This window comes from Cervus elaphus, chromosome 30 (genome assembly GCF_910594005.1).
Source record: "Cervus elaphus chromosome 30, mCerEla1.1, whole genome shotgun sequence".
Lineage (NCBI taxonomy): Eukaryota > Metazoa > Chordata > Mammalia > Artiodactyla > Cervidae > Cervus > Cervus elaphus.
Genome location: NC_057844.1, coordinates 54,085,517 through 54,091,426, shown reverse-complemented (window position 1 = coordinate 54,091,426; position 5,910 = coordinate 54,085,517). Strand labels below are relative to the sequence as shown.

General features: G+C 43.7%; 1 pseudogene across 1 annotated transcript; it reads left to right on the top strand.

Annotated features, from left to right (window-relative positions):
* The first annotated feature begins 3,075 nt into the window (after positions 1-3,075).
* Positions 3,076-4,288, top strand: LOC122686906 (annotated as a pseudogene). Its single transcript, XR_006338942.1, has one exon. The product of XR_006338942.1 is annotated as a glyceraldehyde-3-phosphate dehydrogenase-like (transcript).
* The last annotated feature ends 1,622 nt before the right edge of the window (positions 4,289-5,910 follow it).

The window sequence follows — 5,910 nt, the reverse complement described above, 5'->3', positions numbered from 1 at the left end:
GTGATTCATGTATGATATTTAATGCTTGTGCAGTCTTTGCAAACTAACCCTTGTCTTGGATTCAAGTTTAAGTCATAAGACTTCTTATGAAACTTCTTGGAGAGCAAGAAAATGTGAGTGCTTAGACATACAGAAGAAATGGGATAGATGTATAAATTCATGCCGATGTGAGTCAAAGTGGAAAGCATATGTAGGTAGACATCTTAATTGTTGGATAATACAATTCTGCTAAACTAAAGAATCTGCCTGCAATGCAGGAGACCCGGGTTTGATCCCTGGGTTGGGAAGATCCCCTGGAGAAGGGAATGGCTACCCACTCTAGCATTTCTGCCTGGAAAATTTCAGACAAAGAGATTGGCACGCTGTAGTTGGTGGGGTTGTGAAGAGTCGCAACAGCGGCTAAACAGCAACAACAAGTGATAGATATGAAGGTCTAAGAATCTTTTATACCTCTGATTATTAACCCAGTTTCATTCATTTAGGCAAACCTATTTCTCAGTAACTTTTATTTGCTAAGTCCAATGCCAGATACCATGAATTCACAGAAGAATAGATCAAAAATTTGACTCCTGGAAAGCTTATAGTAATTGTAATAATGTGAGTCTAGGCTAGTGTGGAGTTATGTAGACGCTAATATAGTGGTGTTAATGGGAAAATGGAAGTAACAGAGCATAGTGCTTAAGAATGTGACTTCTGGAGCCCAGCTGAATGGGTTCATGTCCCGGCTCTGTTATTTATTACATGTGTTTGTAATAGCTCTATGGCTAATCTATAAAACTGAGGATGATGATAACAGCATTGCTTTCCTCAAGTAGTAATGACAAGAAAATGAGTTATTATTTATAAAGATTTCAAATCATACCTGTTACATGATGAGCAGGATACAAGAATTTTTGAACAAATAAAGTCCTATGTCTTGGGAAATGATTAGAAAAGTAGAAACTACTTTGGGGTAAGTGGTTCATTTAATTTGGGAAGAAAGAAACATATTATCCATACCAGGTACTTAGTCCTGATAACTTACAAATCTACACATAAAATAAGAACTCTCCCATTTAGCATAGAAATTGCACATGTGGCAATCCCAGATGGGGCTTTGTTGATGAAAGTCAGATTGCTTTAAGTGTCATAACTTTACGAAACGCTCCTTCCATGAGAAACTTCTGAAATTCTTCAGCTCTCATTTTAAAAATAGACATGGAGGAATGGGTATAAAATGTTAATCAATGCTTATGTAAGTGTGTGTAGAAAATGGACTCTGTCTACACTCTTCATAGAACCAGTTACTCATGAATTACTCCAGAATCAGACCAGCTCCTTTAAGGTAAGTTACTATTGCACTATATAAAAAAGACAGCATCCACGTCCTAAAACTGGTTAACTCTCCCACCTCAAAACAGTCTCTGTGTAAATCAGAGCAATAAAACTAAATGAGAAATTCTCAGTACTAGGCAAAGACCTTTTCCAAGCTCACCTCTTATCCACAAGACATCCTGGTTGCAATTGCATGCATCTCCTTGTTCTTGAGACCCATCTGTAGCCATTAGTGAATTTTTCTTCAGGGGAGCAGTACTGGAAGAAAATTATAATCTTTCAGAACTGAAGAGTAATACTTTAATCTTTACTTTTCCTTATGATTCTCATGTTCCCACCGCAACTTTAGAAGAAAGGAATCCATTTTATCTATAATGTCTAGACACTAGTATTTCCATAGTTAAAGCCTAAACTGGTTCTAACATTACCTACCAGATACATTTTGAACATGATCAAATGTCATACAAGGATCTCCTGAGTATAGGCATTCTCCCAACCCCCACGTCTAGAGCTCTGCCTCTCATTGCCCCTTGAAGCAAATTTAAAATGACCACACTTTCTTTGACTCTTCTCCAATCAAAATTGAAGTCTATGTCCACTTCCCTGAATCTGGACTGGTTTGTGGCTCCTTTAACCAAAAAAGTATGGTGGAAATCTCATGGTGTCAGGTTGGAACCTGACAGGTTTTAGGAAACTAGCAGCTTTCACTTCCTGTCTCTTGGAACTCTCTCTCCCTAAGGGAAAGTGCCAAATTAAAAGTATGACTACCTTAAGACCATCATCCTATGAGAGAGCCCAGGTTAGCCACGTGGAAGGGCCATATGGAAAGGGAGATGCCTAAGTGAACTCTAGCTGGTCCAGCCATTCCAGCCCAGGAACCAGACCTCCAGGCAAGAAAGTGAGAGGAAGTGAAAGAAAGTGAAAGTTGCTCTGTCGTGTCGAGTCTGAATACTGGAGTGGGTAGCCTTTCCCTTCTCCAGGGAATCTTCCCAACCCAGAGAGTGAACCCAGGTCTCCCACATTGCAGGCAGATTCTTTACCAGCTGAGCCACAGGGAAGCCCAAGAATACTGGAGTGGGTAGACTATCCCTTCTCCAGGGGATCTTGCTGACCCAGGAATCAAACCGGGGTCTCCTGCATTGCAGGCAGATTCTTTACCAACTGAGCTACCAGTGAATGAATCCAGTCTCAAATACCATTTTACTGCAATTGCACCAGGTCTGATAGATGAGCCCATTAAGCCCCACAATCATGAGATATAAAATAGTAAGTTGTTGTTTTAGGCACCTGGTACTGGGAGAGTACGTCACATAATGACAGGTAACCAGAAGATTGCCATGGAACGCTCCTGTGCCCCTATCCTTTCCAAACTACTTAAGTTACCCAAGATACTAAGCTGTTTATGAACAGCTTTTCTATCTCCTTTTCCCTCTGCTTTGAGACTTTCTGTTCCAAACCTCAAGACTCAGCATAACCATTACACTCTTAAAAGGTTCCTTTACTACTTTGCTTCCAAGTGCAACCCCAGCTGAAGCTGACTATATGGATGTATATATGTATGTATGCTAAAGATGAGATGGTTAGACAGCATCACCGAATCAATGGACATGAGGTTGAGCAAACCCCAGGAGATAGTGAAGGACAGGGAAGCCTGGTGTGCTGCAGTTCATGGGGTCTTAAAGAGCTGGACACGGGCTCTCTGCTACTGCCCGTTCGACAGCTAGCTGTAACTTTCATGCTGTGACAGCCGCATCCCTGAGACAAGATGGTGAAGGTCGGAGTGAACGGATTTGGCCACATCAGGCCCCTGGTCACCAGGGCTGCTTTTATTTCTGGCAAAGTGGACATCATCGCCATCAATGACCCCTTCATTGATTGACCTTCACTACATGGTCTACATGTCCCAGTATGATTCCACCCACGGCAAGTTCCACGGCATAGTCAAGGTGGAGAATGGGAAGCTCGTCATCAAGGAAAAGGCCATCACCATCTTCCAGGATTGAGATCCCGCCAACATCAAGTGGGGTGATGCTGGTGCTGAGTACGTGGTGGAGTCCACTGGGGTCTTCACTACCATGGAGAAGGCTGGGGCTCACTTGAAGGGTGGCACCAAGAGGGTCATCATCTCTGCGCCTTCTGCCGATGCCCCCATGTTTGTGATGGGCGTGAACCATGAGAAGCATAACAACACCCTCAAGATTGTCAGCAATGCCTCCTGCACCACCAACTGCTTGGCCCCCCTGGCCAAGGTCATTCATGACCACTTCGGCATCGTGGAGGGACTCATGACCACCATCCACGCCATCAATGCCACCCAGAAGACCGTGGATGGCCCCTCCGGGAAGCTGTGGCGTGATGGCCGAGGGGCTGCCCAGAACATCATCCCTGCTTCTACTGGCGCTGCCAAGGCTGTGGGCAAGGTCATCCCTGAGCTCAACGGGAAGGTCACTGGCATGGCCTTCCACGTCCCCACCCCCAACGTGTCCATTGTGGATCTGACCTGCCGCCTGGAGAAACCTGCCAAGTATGATGAGATCAAGAAGGTGGTGAAGCAGGCATCAGAGGGCCCTCTCAAGGGCATTCTAGGCTACACTGAGGACCAGGTTGTCTCCTGCAACTTCAACAGCGACACTCACTCTTCTACCTTCGATGCTGAGGCTGGCATTGCCCTCAACGACCACTTTGTGAAGCTCATTTCCTGGTACGACAATGAATTCGGCTACAGCAACAGGGTGGTGGACCTCATGGTCCACATGGCCTCCAAGGAGTAAGGTCCCCGGACCCCCAGCCCCAGCAGGAGCACGAGAGGAAGAGAGAGTTCCTCAGCTGCTGGGGAGTCCTTGCCCCACCTTGATCCTCCACCACACTGAGAATCTCCCGACCTCCACAGTTTCCATCCCCAAGGCCCTGAGGAAGGGGAGGGGCTTAGGGAGCCCTGCCTTGTCATGTACCATCAATAAAAGTACCCTATACCACCCCCCCAAAAGAGGTGGACATGGCATAGAAATTGAACAACAAAGACAATGACAATACAACAACAACAATATATTTAACAAACACAAATAGCACTTTATTCACATATTTAGCACATTCAGTCCCCTTATATCACCATTTTATAGATGAGGAAACGGAGGCAAAGAAAACTTAAGGAACTTATCTAAGACCAAACAGCTGACAATTGGAAGAGTCATGATTCAAACCCACAGAGTTTGGCTCCAGATTTTGTGCCTGTAACCAGCACAGGATGCCTCCACCTGGAGCATTTCCCCTCTACTCCTTCCATTGCTGAGTCCAAGTTCACTCTGCTCACCGCACAATGGACCAATAAACAGAGATGAAGTGTTGAGGCAAGGAATACGACTTTATTCAGAAAGCCAGCAGACTGAGAAGATAGCAGACTAGTATCCCCCCAAAACCATCTTATCGGGGTCTGGATGCCAGTTTCTTTTATAGACCAGAGAAGGGGAGGAGATGAGGAAGTAAAGTAAAAAGGACATAAGCGTTGCAAGTATCGCCTGGAATGGCCAGCCTTTGGGAGGGATGTGTTAATTTATTCCCTCTTACAGTCATTCACCGGTGGTCAGGGCCAGGATGGTTCCCTGAACAAAGACACTTTGGTTTAACATTCAAGCAGAGAGGCAGGGTTCTCCAGGCAGGCCATTATATAGACAGTATCTTTTTTGTGAACAAAAGCAACAGGAAGCAAAGGTTAGAGTAAAAAGACACATCCAACATGGAGTCAAATTTGGCTCTTTCCTGTAATACTTGTAGAACTTCTCATGGCTGCCTTTGTTTCCCCTCCAAGCCTCAGCTCAAATGAAGTTTCTGGGGAGAATTCATCATCTAAGTCAAGTAGCAATTCTCCCTCTGCCCCTCTCTCTCGGTGGGTCAAGTTTTATCTACCCTGCTTTGTTTTCTGCCTAACATTTATGATCGTGAAAACAATCTTTTGAACAGTGAAAACAATTTCTTTTTGTCCTTATTCCCTATTATATCCCCAGAATCTAGAGCATTACTTGAAATATTTAATAAATATTTCCTGAAAGAATGAATACATGTACTTTCTGTCTTCTGCATTGTAACTGTGGACACAGATGCAATCAACTCAAACTTACCATTATCATTAGCAATTTGCTTCATAACCACTCACTCCTGCAAGAGAGTAACATGAGTTTAGCCCATATCAGCATAACTCAGCCACTTTTGTTTATTTATTGGTGCCTGAATATATCTGAGTTCCTAAAAACATCCTGTAACTAATGAAGGGCACTGTTTGCTGATACTTAACTGCTTCCTAGAAACTTGCTCAGAAAAACAAAGTGGTAGAAGTCTGTAGGATCTAAGTTATATTAGGTCTGATACTATAATGCCTGAAATCAGTATTACCTAGGATTATGGTGGTGGTTGTTTGAGTAATATAGAAGTTGTTCAAAGTTGGTTAAGATAAAAGCTGTAGAAAATTTAGGAAAACTGAGGATTCTTGGTTAGCAAGGTTTGTTTGTTTTTGCCTAAAAATTTAATTATGTGCTTTATTTCTCTTCCTCCTCTATCAGCTTGCCTTTCTTCCTACCTCATTTCTCCCTTACTACAACCTCA